Source organism: Primulina eburnea, chromosome 1 (assembly GCF_022965805.1).
Source record: "Primulina eburnea isolate SZY01 chromosome 1, ASM2296580v1, whole genome shotgun sequence".
Taxonomy (NCBI): domain Eukaryota; kingdom Viridiplantae; phylum Streptophyta; class Magnoliopsida; order Lamiales; family Gesneriaceae; genus Primulina; species Primulina eburnea.
Window position 1 is genome coordinate 12,576,419 of NC_133101.1, and position 15,645 is coordinate 12,592,063.

Below are 15,645 nucleotides of genomic sequence, written 5' to 3' on the forward strand. Positions count from 1 at the left end.
ACATGAGCATCTTATTCATTCATATCTCATGCATTTGTTGCATCTCACGATATTGAGTGTACCCCGTTGTATGATACTTTGTCGATAGCCACGCCAGCTGGAAAGATTATTTTGTCTGAGAAAGTTGTGCATAATTGTGTATTGATACATGAGGATAATGTGATATTTCTGAATCTGATTGTCCTCCCAATGCACGACTTTGATTGTATTGTTGGCATGGATATCTTGATGACGAATCGAGCTACTGTTGATTGTTGTCATGGAGTGGTTCGATTTCGACCGATTGATGGACCCAAATGGAATTTTTATGGCAAGGGTTCCCAAGCCATAATTCCATTGGTATCTTCCTTGGAAATGTCTCGACTTTTGACTAGCGGAGATGAGGGTTATCTTATCTACGCTATTGATGTCTCTAAGAAGGAACCTTCTTTATCTGAGATTCCTGTTGCGAAGGAATTCCCGGATGTATTTCCCGATGAGATTCCTGATTTTCCTCCTCATCGAGAAGTTGAGTTTAGTATTGATCTTAAGCCGGGGACTGATCCTATATCTAAATCTCTTTATCGCATGGCACCATTGGAATTGAAAGAACTGAAAGAACAATTACAGGATCTTCTCGATAAGGGATATATTCGACAGAGTGTATCACCTTGGGGAGCTCCAGTTTTATTTGTTCGAAAGAAAGATGGTACTATGCGAATGTGTATCGATTATAGGCAACTGAATCGGGCTACTGTGAAAAATAAGTACCCACTTCCTCGTATTGATGATTTATTTGATCAGCTTCAGGGTACTTTTGTATACTCGAAGATTGATCTTCGTTCTGGGTATCATCAAGTACGAGTTCGAAACGAAGATGTACCTAAGACTGCTTTTCGTACGAGGTATGGCCACTATGAGTTCTTGGTTATGCCTTTTGGTCTAACGAATGCTCCTGCTGTATTCATGGATTTAATGAATCGTGTCTTTCGAGATTATCTTGACCGATTCGTTATTGTATTTATTGATGATATTCTTGTGTATTCTAAATCGAAAAAGGAGCATGCTGAACATCTAAGACTGGTCCTTCAAACTCTTCGTAATGGACATTTATATGCTAAATTGTCCAAATGCGAATTCTGGATGGATCGAGTGATATTTTTGGGCCACGTCATTTTGAGACTTGGCATATCTGTTGATCCTGCGAAGGTCGAAGCTGTATTGAATTGGCCGAAACCTACGAATGTTCCTGAGATCCGTAGCTTCATGGGTTTAGCTGGTTATTATCGTCGTTTTATTGAAGGATTTTCGAAAATAGCTAAACCTATTACTCAACTGACACAGAAGAATCAGCGATTCATTTGGTCAGATGAATGTGAAGCTAGTTTTCCTGAATTCAAGACGAGATTGACCACAACACCTGTGCTTACTATTCCCTCAGGTACCGGAGGATTTGTGGTATGTACAGATGCATCTGGTAAAGGTTTGGGCTGTGTTTTGATGCAACATGGCAAGGTGGTTGCTTATGCGTCTCGTCAATTGAAATCTCATGAAACACGTTATCCTGTTCATGATCTCGAATTGGCCGCCATTGTGTTTGCTCTGAAGATTTGGTGCCATTACTTGTACGGAGAAAAGTTTGTTATTTATTCGGACCATAAAAGTCTGAAATATCTCTTTTCTCGATCTGATTTGAATATGAGGCAACGCAGATGGATGGATCTCCTGAAAGATTTTGATTGTGAGATTCAATATCACCCGGGATCGGTGAATGTTACTGCGGATGCCCTGAGCCGTAAAGTTTATGATTCTATTCTAGCTTCTGTCAATGTCGCCAAGGTACATGAGGATATATGTACTTCTGGCTGGACTTTTCACTCGAATTTGAATTCTGTCACTGTTTCAGCATTGCAAATTGAGCCAAACTTGATATCGAAATTCCGAAAGGCCCAACGAAGCGATGATCAGATCCAAAAGTCGAAAGAACTTGTATCTACAGGATATCAGTCTGGATTTCAGATTTCTTCTGATGGTTCTTTACGACTCAATGGTCGGCTGGTAGTTCCTAATGATTCTGATTTGAAATATGCCCTTATTCGAGAAGCACATTGTAGCAAATACAGTATTCACCCCGGAGGTCGAAAGATGTATTTGACACTGAGACCTCAATTCTGTGGAAAACGTATGAAGAAGGACATTGCTGAGTTTATCTCTAAATGCTTAGTCTGCCAGCAAGTGAAGGCCGAGAGAATGAAACCTGGAGGTTTGCTCCATAGTCTTGAAATCCCGAAATGGAATTGGGAGCTTATTGCTATGGATTTTGTCACTCATTTACCTCGTTCACCCAAGGGCTGTGATGCTATTTGGGTTATTATTGATCCGCTTTCGAAATCTGCGCATTTAATTCCGTATGAGCGGACTTATCCCTATAAGAGAATAGCCCGTTTATACATTGAGAATATTGTGAGACTGCACGGTGTGCCAGTCTCAATTGTATCTGATCGTGATCCCAGGTTTGCTTCTAAATTCTGGGGTAGTTTCCAAGAAGCGATAGGTACGCATTTGGCTATGAGTACTGCTTATCATCCTCAAACAGATGGCTAGATTGAGCGTACGATTCAGACTTTAGAGGATATGTTGCGTGCGATTGTGATGGATTTCAGAATGGGATGACAAGATGCCTTAGCATTGGTTGAATTTTCTTATAATAATAGCTTTCAAACGAGTATCGGTATGGCACCGTTTGAAGCTCTATATGAGAGACGATGTAGATCACCGTTATTCTGGGATGAGATTGGTGAGAGACAATTGACTGGACCTGAAATGATACAGGAAATGAACGATAAGGTTCAGTTGATTCGGCAGCGGATGAAAACTGCTCAGGATCGTCAAACGAGTTATGCGAATAAACGAAGACGACCCTTGGAATTCCAGAAAGGTGACAGAGTATTTTTGAAAATATCTCCCTTTAGAGGCACTGTTCGATTCGGCATGCGAGGGAAGTTATCTCCTCGATTTGTTGGTCCATACGAGATTCTTGATCGAGTTGGTGATCTTGCGTATCGATTGGCATTGCCACCAGCTCTATCTGCCATTCACGATGTGTTCCATGTTTCTATGTTGAGGAAATATGAACCAGATCCATCACATGTACTTGCATCTGTTGAGGTTGAATTGGATCCTTCTCTTTCCTATGTTGAACAACCTGTTCGCATTATGGATCGAAAGGAAAAGATATTGAGAAACAAATCGATTCCTCTAGTACGAGTGCAATGGACACGACATGGTGTTGAAGAATCAACGTGGGAATTGGAGAGCAAGATGCGATATTCATATCCGTATTTGTTTGATTCTACGACGTCTGTTCCATTGTATTCGATGTATTCTGATCCTTTTACTGATTTTAGTTTTGATATGCACTATAACTGGTGACATATTATATGTTTGCCAATGTTATGTTTATAGAGATGTTTGAGATTTCGAGGACGAAATCTTTTAAGAGGGGGAGAAATGTGAGACCCCGAGACTAAAATAGCTTTGACGGCATTTTGGTAAATAAGTTGAAAAATATTCAATTTATTTTGATGGCATTTTCGTAAATAAATTGAAAAATAATGAATTAATTTTAAGGGCAAAATGGTAAATAGTGACATATCTTTTTCATATGAAGTCCAAATGATTTGAAATTTGGATATGACGTAGAAAACTCAAAGATATAGAAGTTTCATGTTTTGAGTTTTGAAAAAATTGGATCGTTTGACTGGTCCAAAGTGATATACCGACGTTAAAATGTTAAATAGTATATATTATATTATATTATATTATTATTAATATAATATAATAATATAATATAATATTAAAAAAATATATAGAAAATAAAAAAATATATAAAATGGAGACGGTGGAATTGAAACTTTCTCAATTCCACCGTAGAAGCATTTCGTTCGACAGAGAGGTGAGAGATTTTCGATTTCTTTTTCAATCGTGCGACTTATCGGGTTATCCAATTGACGTACCGACTTCAGATCTAGGATCTTTGACACGAGGTCTTCGATTGGAGGTATAAATTTCATAGTTTTGGTGATGTTTGAAATTCGTCGATTTTTGGAATAAATCCGATAAATTGTTAAATCATACAGAAACTGAAAATTGTTGACTAGTGTATGATTTTAACGAAGTAGAGATGATTATAGTGATGTTATTTTAAATTTTTCCTAATTTATTATAATTAGAGAATTTTAATAGTTGGACTGAGATTGAAGAATTATGTGTCGGTTATATATGCGGTAGAATAACTGACAAAAACTAAGTTTTGAAGTCGGAATTGAATTATGTTTCGATTTCGATTTGATATGAATTTTTGAAGTTTCAAAAGATTTTTGAAACTTATATTATTGAATTTGAATGATATTATTGAATGAAATGAATGTGTTATTAATGTAGATAGCGTATTATATTGATATCTTCAAGCTGCATCAAATGGGAACGAAGAATTGAGGTATGTTGCGACCGGGTAACATACGACAAGTATCTGTATTATATGATATATGTTGGATTGATTGGATTGAGATTATGTGTCTATATGCCTTATTTGTTGATTGATGTGGCATACATGACATTGAGATTTGTATATCGATGTATAAAATAAATGTTTTGTTAACACACATCATTTTATGCATACATCGATACATGACATGCACGTTGAGCTATGATCCTTGGATACCTTGATATGATTGGATTGGATTCCGGGGTTTGTGAACACAATCGCTATGCCGGTATTATATGACCCGTAAAGCATAGACAATTGTGGCCCCATATGATTGGATATGAGATGTGGGATTTGATGGCGCTTTGCCGACGCTATCATACGTGTATTCCCATATTGGCCGGTGTGCCATCTCGAGCATTGATTTGATAGCGATTTGATTGATTCTGACATGTGCTAAGTGGATGGGCATATTACCCGATACCTCCACGAAATACATGCATTGCATACCATATATCATTATTTAGATATCTGTTGTATATATGATTGGTTGTTCCATACGGAGCTTTGCTCACCCCCAAGGGGGGCTGTTGTTGTCTTTGTGTGTGGACAATGACAGGTACTCCAGGATATCAGGAGACCAGAGATGGTGCTTCTGGAGGGAGTCACAATTTGAGTTGAGGTTTTATGTCTTGTTCCCAGTATATATGTATATGTATCTATATACCGGGGCATGTCCCGAGAATATGTGATGTTTGTATGTGATTGGATTTGATTACGTGTGGGCATGTTTTATGATATTAGTTGAAATACTATTTTTAGTATTCAAATAAAATGATTTGGGCTCATTGTAAAGGAAATTTTAAACTCGTTTTCCGCTGTAATTAATTAACCCTAATCAGATCGTGTGTTATAATAACGATTAGGAGGTAAGGGCCCCACACTTGATGGTATCAGAGCATAGCTGGGAATGCTCGATTGAGTCTTGTGTACACGTGAATAGGCACAAATGAATTGTGCGTATGTGTTTGATTTATTTGTATTACTTGCTCCTATTTGATTTGGTTTGAGTAAGTATTTGATGAGATTGATGATATGAGATGATGAGATTATGAAATTGATATGAAATTGTGATATTCATCTTTTGATTTGTAGATGGATCACACAAATGAAACTGCGAGTAGCAGTACTGAGAGGATTGTTGGGCAATTTGAAGGGTTGTCCATGGATGTTATGATGGCTCGATTCCAAGATCTGAAACCACCGAGGTTCTTTGGCACCGAGAGTGCAGAAAGAGCTGAGGCCTGGTTAAAGGATATCGATCACTTGTTTAATATTGTTGAGTATTCTAAGGCTCGGAGACTGAAACTTGCTTTGTATCAGTTGAAAGATCGAGCTAAATCTTAGTGGGAAGCCGCTGAGATTGGACTGAAAGAAGCCGGGACTTAAGTCACATGGGATGTCTTCAAGGCCCAGTTTTTAGAGCAGTATTCTCCTCCTTTTTATTATGCTGCACATGAGAATGAATTTAATAATCTGCAGCAGGGAACGATGTCTGTTTCGGAGTATGCTTCGAAATTTTCTACTCTGTTGAAGTATGCACCTCACGTGGCTGGGAATGCGAGGGCAAAATATAACAGGTTTGTAAATGGATTACATCCTACTTTATATACATATGTTGTTTCTGGATTGCCTACCAGCTACCCAGAGGCAGTTGAACAAGCCAAGGCTGGACTTAGGAGAGGAGGTCCACATTATACTCCTCCACCTCCGGTGTCAGCTCAGCAGCCTAATTTGCGACCGAGGGGTAAGAAGTTCAAGAAGATTGGTTCTGTTTCCTCGTCTTCTTCAAGCTCTAGTGGATCTAAAAAAGGGAGTCCTGTGATTGCTCCTTATTGTAGTCATTGTGGAGGCAAACATACTATCGAGCAGTGTCGAGGTATGTTTGGTACTTGTTATCAGTGTGGGCAGGAAGGTCATTTCTCTCGAGTATGTCCGAACAGGGGTACGACATCTGCTCAACCCCAGCCAGGATTCAGAGGTGGCCCTAGTACAATGAGACCTGCTGTTCCTGTTCCATCTTTTCAGCAGTCGAATGTTCCACGATATCGAGGACCGGGTGGTCAGAGTACCCAAGTTCCTCCTCAAGTGAGAGTGTATGCCATGACCGAGGATCAGGCGAGAGAAGCTCCTGGTGGCGTGATTGCAGGTATTTGCACGCTTTGCGATTATCCTGCACGTGTTTTATTTGATACATGAGAATCTCATTCATTCATATCTCATTCATTTGTTGCATCTCACGATATTGAGTGTACCCCGTTGTATGATACTTTGTCGATAGCCACGCCAGCTGGAAAGATTATTTTGTCTGAGAAAGTTGTGCATAATTGTGTATTGATACATGAGGATAATGTGATATTTCTGAATCTGATTGTCCTCCCAATGCACGACTTTGATTGTATTGTTGGCATTGATATCTTGATGACGAATCGAGCTACTGTTGATTGTTGTCATGGAGTGGTTCGATTTCGACCGATTGATGGACCCAAATGGAATTTTTATGGCAAGGGTTCCCAAGCCAAAATTCCATTGGTATCTTCCTTTGAAATGTCTCGACTTTTGACTAGCGGAGATGAGGGTTATCTTATCTACGTTATTGATGTCTCTAAGAAGGAACCTTCTTTATCTGAGATTCCTGTTGCGAAGGAATTCTCGGATGTATTTCCCGATGAGATTCCTGATTTTCCTCCTCATCGAGAAGTTGAGTTTAGTATTGATCTTATGCCGGGGACTGCTCCTATATCTAAAGCTCCTTATCGCATGGCACCATTGGAATTGAAAGAACTGAAAGAACAATTACAGGATCTTCTCGATAAGGGATATATTCGACCGAGTGTATCACTTTGGGGAGCTCCAGTTTTATTTGTTCGAAAGAAAGATGGTACTATGCGAATGTGTATCGATTATAGGCAACTGAATCGGGCTACTGTGAAAAATAAGTACCCACTTCCTCGTATTGATGATTTATTTGATCAGCTTCAGGGTACTTCTGTATACTCGAAGATTGATCTTCGTTCTGGGTATCATCAAGTACGAGTTCGAAACGAAGATGTACCTAAGACTGCTTTTCGTACGAGGTATGGCCACTATGAGTTCTTGGTTATGCCTTTTGGTCTAACGAATGCTCCTGCTGTATTCATGAATTTAATGAATCATGTCTTTCGAGATTATCTTGACCGATTCGTTATTGTATTTATTGATGATATTCTTGTGTATTCTAAATCGAAAAAGGAGCATGCTGAACATCTGAGACTGGTACTTCAAACTCTTCGTAATGGACATTTATATGCTAAATTGTCCAAATGCGAATTCTAGATGGATCGAGTGATATTTTTGGGCCACGTCATTTCGAGACATGGCATATCTGTTGATCCTGCGAAGGTCGAAGCTGTATTGAATTGGCCGAAACCTACGAATGTTCCTGAGATCCGTAGCTTCATGGGTTTAGCTGGTTATTATCGTCGTTTTATTGAAGGATTTTCGAAAATAGCTAAACCTATTACTCAACTGACACAGAAGAATCAGCGATTCATTTGGTCAGATGAATGTGAAGCTAGTTTTCCTGAATTCAAGACGAGATTGACCACAACACCTGTGCTTACTATTCCCTCAGGTACCGGAGGATTTGTGGTATGTACAGATGCATCTGGTAAAGGTTTGGGCTGTGTTTTGATGCAACATGGCAAGGTGGTTGCTTATGCGTCTCGTCAATTGAAATCTCATGAAACACGTTATCCTGTTCATGATCTCGAATTGGCCGCCATTGTGTTTGCTCTGAAGATTTGGCGCCATTACTTGTACGGAGAAAAGTTTGTTATTAATTCGGACCATAAAAGTCTGAAATATCTCTTTTCTCGATCTGATTTGAATATGAGGCAACGCAGATGGATGGATCTCCTGAAGGATTTTGATTGTGAGATTCAATATCACCCGGGATCGGTGAATGTTACTGCGGATGCCCTGAGCCGTAAAGTTTATGATTCTATTCTAGCTTCTGTCAATGTCGCCAAGGTACATGAGGATATATGTACTTCTGGCTGGACTTTTCACTCGAATTTGAATTCTGTCACTGTTTCAGCATTGCAAATTGAGCCAAACTTGATATCGAAAATCCGAAAGGCCCAACGAAGCGATGCTCAGATCCAAAAGTCGAAAGAACTTGTATCTACAGGACATCAGTCTGGATTTCAGATTTCTTCTGATGGTTCTTTACGACTCAATGGTCTGCTGGTAGTTCCTAATGATTCTGATTTGAAATATGCCCTTCTTTGAGAAGCACATTGTAGCAAATACAGTATTCACCCCGGAGGTCGAAAGATGTATTTGACACTGAGACCTCAATTCTAGTGGAGACGTATGAAGAAGGACATTGCTGAGTTTATCTCTAAATGCTTGGTCTGCCAGCAAGTGAAGCCCGACAGAATGAAACCTGGAGGTTTGCTCCATAGTCTTGAAATCCCGAAATGGAATTGGAAGCATATTGCTATGGATTTTGTGACTCATTTACCTCGTTCACCCAAGGGCTGTGTTGCTATTTGGGTTATTATTGATCGGCTTTCGAAATCTGCGCATTTCATTCCGTATGAGCGGACTTATCCCTATAAGAGAATGACCCGTTTATACATTGAGAATATTGTGAGACTGCACGGTGTGCCAGTCTCAATTGTATCTGATCGTGATCCCAGGTTTTCTTCTAAATTCTGGGGTAGTTTCCAAGAAGCGATGGGTACGCGTTTGGCTATGAGTACTGCTTATCATCCTCAAACTGATGGCCAGATTGAGCGTACGATTCAGACTTTAGAGGATATGTTGCATGCGATTGTGATGGATTTCAGAATGGGATGACAAGATGCCTTAGCATTGGTTGAATTTTCTTATAATAATAGCTTTCAAACGAGTATCGGTATGGCACCGTTTGAAGTTCTATATGAGAGATGATGTAGATCACCGTTATTCTAGGATGAGATTGGTGAGAGACAATTGACTGGACCAGAAATGATACAGGAAATGCACGATAAGGTTCAGTTGATTCGGCAGCGGATGAAAACTGCTCAGGATCGTCAAACGAGTTATGCGAATAAACGAAGACGACCCTTGGAATTCCAGAAAGGTGACAGAGTATTCTTGAAAATATCTCCCTTTAGAGGCACAGTTCGATTCGGCATGCGAGGGAAGTTATCTCCTCGATATGTTGGTCCATACGAGATTCTTGATCGAGTTGGTGATCTTGCGTATCGATTGGCATTGCCACCAGCTCTATCTGCCATTCACGATGTGTTTCATGTTTCTATGTTGAGGAAATATGAACCAGATCCATCACATGTACTTGCACCTGATGAGGTTGAATTGGATCCTTCTCTTTCCTATGTTGAACAACCTGTTCGCATTATGGATCGAAAGGAAAAGATATTGAGAAACAAATCGATTCCTCTAGTACGAGTGCAATGGACACGACATGGTGTTGAAGAATCAACGTGGGAATTGGAGAGCAAGATGCGGGATTCGTATCCGCATTTGTTTGATTCTACGACGTTTGTTCCATTGTATTCGATGTATTCTGATCCTTTTACTGATTTTAGTTTTGATATGTACTATAACTGGTGACATATTATATGTTTGCCAATGTTATGTTTATAGAGATGTTTGAGATTTCGAGGACGAAATCTTTTAAGAGGGGGAGAAATGTGAGATCCCGAGACTAAAATAGCTTTGATGGCATTTTGGTAAATAAGTTGAAAAATATTCAATTAATTTCGATGGCATTTTCGTAAATAAGTTGAAAAATAATGAATTAATTTTAAGGACAAAATGATAAATAGTGACATATCTTTTTCATATGAAGTCCAAATGATTTGAAATTTGGATATGACGTAGAAAACTCAAAGATATAGAAGTTTCATGTTTTGAGTTTTGAAAAAATTGTATCGTTTGACTGGTCCAAAGTGATATACCGACGTTAAAATGTTAAATAGTATATATTATATTATATTATATTATTATTAATATAATATAATATAATATAATATTAAAAAAATATAAAAAAAATAAAAAATATATAAAATGGAGACGGTGGAATCGAAACTTTCTCAATTCCACCGTAGAAGCATTTCGTTCGACAGAGAGGTGAGAGGGAGAGGTCAGAGATTTTCGATTTCTTTTTCAATCGTGCGACTTATCGGGTTATCCAATTGAAGAACCGACTTCAGATCTGGGATCGTTGACACGAGGTCTTCGATTGGAGGTATAAATTTCATAGTTTTGGTGATGTTTGAAATTCGTCGATTTTTGGAATAAATCCGTTAAATTGTTAAATCATACAGAAACTGAAAATTGTTGACTAGTGTATGATTTTAACGAAGTAGAGATGATTATAGTGATGTTATTTAAAATTTTTCCTAATTTATTATAATAAGGGAATTTTAATAGTTGGACTGAGATTGAAGAATTATGTGTCGGTTATATATGCGGTAGAATAACTGACAAGAAACTAAGTTTTGAAGTCGGAATTGAATTATGTTCCGATTTCGATTAGATATGAATTTTTTAAGTTTCAAAAGATATTTGAAACTTATATTATTCAATTTGAATGATATTATTGAATGAAATGAATGTGTTATTGATGTAGATAGCGTATTATATTGATATCTTCAAGCTGCATGAATTGGGAACGAAAAATTGAGGTATGTTGCGACCGGAGAACATACGACAGGTATCTGTATTATATGATATATGTTGGATTGATTGGATTGAGATTATGTGTCTATATGCCTTATTATTTGATTGATGTGGCATACATGACATTGAGATTTGTATATCGATGTATAAAATAAATGTTTTGTTAACACACATCATTTTATGCATACATCGATACATGACATGCACGTTGAGCTATGATCCTTGGATACCTTGATATGATTGGATTGGATTCCGGGGTTTGTGAACACAATCGCTATGCCGGTTTTATATGACCCGTAAAGCATAGACAATTGTGGCCCCATATGATTGGATATGAGATGTGGGATTTGATGGCGCTTTGCCGACGCTATCATACGTGTATTCCCATATTGGCCGGTGTGCCAGCTCGAACATTGATTTGATAGCGATTTGATTGATTCTGACATGTGCCCAGTGGATGGGCATATTACCCGATACCTCCACGACATACATGCATTGCATACCATATATCATTATTTAGATATCTGTGGTATATATGATTGGTTGTTCCATACGGAGCTTTGCTCATCCCCAAGGGGGGCTGTTGTTGTCTTTGTGTGTGGACAATGACAGGTACTCCAGGATATCAGGAGACCGGAGATGGTGCTTCTGGAGGGAGTCACAATTTGAGTTGAGGTTTTATGTCTTGTTCCCAGTATATATGTATATGTATCTATATACCGGGGCATGTCCCGTGGATATGTGATGTTTGTATGTGATTGGATTTGATTACGTGCGGGCATGTTTTATGATATTAGTTGAAATACTATTTTTAGTATTCAAATAAAATGATTTGGGCTCATTGTAAAGGAAATTTTAAACTCGTTTTCCTCTGTAATTAATTAACCCTAATCAGATCGTGTGTTATAATAACGATTAGGAGCTAAGGGCCCCACAGTGTTAGTTCAACAGATATTAAAAATTAAAAAATCCATGTTAATTGCTTTTGTTATCAAGTAATGCCTATGCAGAAAGCCTTGAGGTTGAAAAGCTTGGTAGCCCTACAGATTATTTGATCAGTTCATGTATTACAGGACAACTCAATTAAAGCGTGGAATTTAGTTGGGAAAGCACTAGGGGAAATACACATTCCTTCAAATATTCCTGGTTTTAATAGCTCCCCAGATGTATGCATTAATTTTTCATGTTTACTTCTGTTTTAAATTTGCATATTTGTTTCCAATAGATTCTATATTTTCCCTGCAAGTTCCATATGTATATGATTCTTGTTTTGGTCTGGCAGTATCTCATGGGAGCTTGGCAATTGCTGTGGCATCATATTCCATCCGTCCATTCTCTTATAATTGGAATGTCCATGAACTTATCCTTAATATTGTACTAGTTTTTCTCTCTTATCAAATTTTAAGTCAAAATAATAAACTCACTCGATGTAGCGATTCAAGATTTGAAGAAAAAACTGAATTCTATTCATAGCATTTTGAGAAAAATCTTAGATAACATACCATCCAAAAAATTGATTTTTTACTTCTCTCATATTATGTTTCAGATGAGATTGGTCAATATCTTGCTTCTTGCCCTTCACAAAAATAAAGAAAATTTACTGAAAATAAAAATAAAGAGGAAAATAGAAAGATCGAAATTTCATCTCTCCGGAACAATAGTCATATAATAATACCTAGGAAAAGGAGCTTAGTTGACTGAAATGACTCTAAGCAATGGAATCTCTTGATCCTTTTCTTGCACTTGGTCACCTTTTACCTTATGCTGAATAGATGTCATTGATACCCCTGTACTTAAATCTAGTTCTAAGAAGTTTGGTGTCTGTTATTTTCAGGCTCGAAGATTTGATTCTGATTTATTAAATCCCATGTACCAGGAAAGGTGAACTTTTAAAATTATATTTTCTGGTAACAAATTATGAAATAGCAACTGCCATGTGGATAGATGCTTTCAACAAACAAGCACCCACATTTCTTTAAAAGAAAATTTTGATGATTTAATCAAAAGGTGAATGGAAGCAATAAGAATTAACCGTTCAAACAGTTACCTATGTTTGATTGACCAATAAATGTTATTGTAATTTTACAGAACTCATAAAGCTGCTATCGAGTTCCTTTGGATTGGAGGGCTGCAATTGGACAATTCCTCCAATATATGTTTTGATATTGATTTCGGATCATTTCCTGGTTTCCCTGAGGTAGAATTAATTTGGTGGGAAAAAAACATATTATGGTCTCTCAGTCTGTGTGGGACTTTCAGTGGGCTTTCGAACATTTGGGATATTGTGGCAGCCCTCGTGTCTTCCAAACAGTCGATACCAAACTATGCAGACATATTCTGCAGAAATGGTTGACATCTTATTTTGGATCCAATTTTGGCATTTGTACTACGTTCTTGTCTACGGCATTTAAAATTTTGCCCACTTTTTCAACCCGTAAGTTGCACCTCATCAATGTAATCATCAGGCATGTTGTGCTTAAAAATGATGAGGTGAGCGAGAGTAGAAACACCAAGACTTGGAAAGATTCAGTAGTGCCATAGAGGAACAGACAAATATATGGAAGGAGTTGCAGTTGTGCTGTGAAAATGAACTACGGAGAAGACTTGTTGGTTTATATTTTTCTGCCATTTTAGATCTTCTGTCAGATGTTCCAACAAATTTTTGCGATGTTGGCTGTTTGCGTCCTGATGAATGGCCACAACTGGAGCACTAAATCTCACTTCATGAGAAAATTGTCGAGGATGTTTTAAAATTTCTTGCTGCCAAAGTTGGTAAAATTAAGAAGAGGTAATTCATGATGTTCTTATCTTTGTTGAACTTCTTTTTGGTTCATCCATGCACACATACATAGAATAGCATCTTAAGATACTGTATCAATCTATTAGTTGAAGGCTGGTTCCATTCTTGCTTTATTAACAGGAGAGAGAGTTTTGAATATGAAGAACATTGCAGTTTTTGTTCAGCAATTGTGCCATTTGAATCAATAGAATACGCCATTTGTTCGGGAGTGAAGAATGGCAATGGAGTTGATCAAACCCATAAGCTACACCGGTGTTCTGTATCTATGCAACTTTGCCCTGCTAAATATTCTTGGTTTTGCATGTGTTGTCAAAGACGAGCTTCAAAGTTGGCACCTCTAATTTTTTTCACGATGCCTTTATACCCTTCCAATTTTAAATCTTTTTTCGAATCTTCAGCCTTCAAGAAATCTTTCTCACCATGTTGTCCCTTATGTGGGATACTTCTACAAAGATTACAGCCTGAATATTTACTCTCCCCATCTCTAGTATAACGAAATTCATCTTTAAAAATTGTCAATGAAAAATCCGCCCTCTCGACTGAAATCCTCAGTCAGCAGCCCCTTACAATCTATGATTTATGACAGGCTTATATCTCCGTCAGCAGGTCTGTGTTTCCAATTTTTCCTTCAGCGGTGCTTCTGTGAAAATCCACTGATATGTCCTATACATAATAACTACCATGGAATGATGTTTATTCTATTAATTGGTAGGAAAAATATGGTTGGATATTTGAATTTCCAAGTATTTTGTATTTGTTAGAGTAGGTGTCCGGCGAGCCAACTTGTGGCTTGGGTTTTTATTGGCTCTAATGTAAAAAGATCTTTATTTTAATAATATTTTACGGTTTTGTACAATTATGACATTTACTCTATCTGTTTATCCATGTAAGCTGCATAGATAAAGTCCTTTGGTGCTTGTGTGCAAGTGACTTAAGTAAAAATGCTTCTTGAAAACTTTGAAAGAAAATGATATATTGCTTGAAAACTTGGTAGTTTACAATAAGAGCTTCACCCTATTTATATTAATCCTATTTATACTAGTAGCTTTCTACAATGAAAGCGATACATATCAACTCTCTAGGAGGTTCTAAGATCTACACTATTCTAGTTAATTCCATTCTATACTATTCTAAATGATTATTCTATGCACAAAAGATTTCACAGAAAAATCTTAATTGATGAAATATGGAGAATGTTTTAGAAGTGTTTGAACCCCTACAGAGCACCTATTTAGAAGTTTTTGGAATGCACAAAAAGGTTTCGATTCGTGATATTCTGCAACATCAATGAGTTCTAATAAAAATCTATTTATGAAATATTGGTTTATCACTTTGCAAATAAAAATGCTAAAAAATCAATTTTTTATAGTTAATTGTAATAGAATGTCATTATTGTAAAGCTTAGTTTATGTGTTTAGTTAAGAAAATTATCTTTATAGTATTGATTATATATTGAAAATTGTGACATTGAAACAAAAAATATTGATCTTACATTGAAAATTGTTAAGTTGAACCAAAAATTTACTAACATTAAAAAGAATGCTGCTATGATGTCTAAAAAGTTATATATTCAGCGTCGCATAAGCAATTTAACCAAAATAACCGAACACTGATAGTTAGTGTACAATGACCAATATTTAACCTG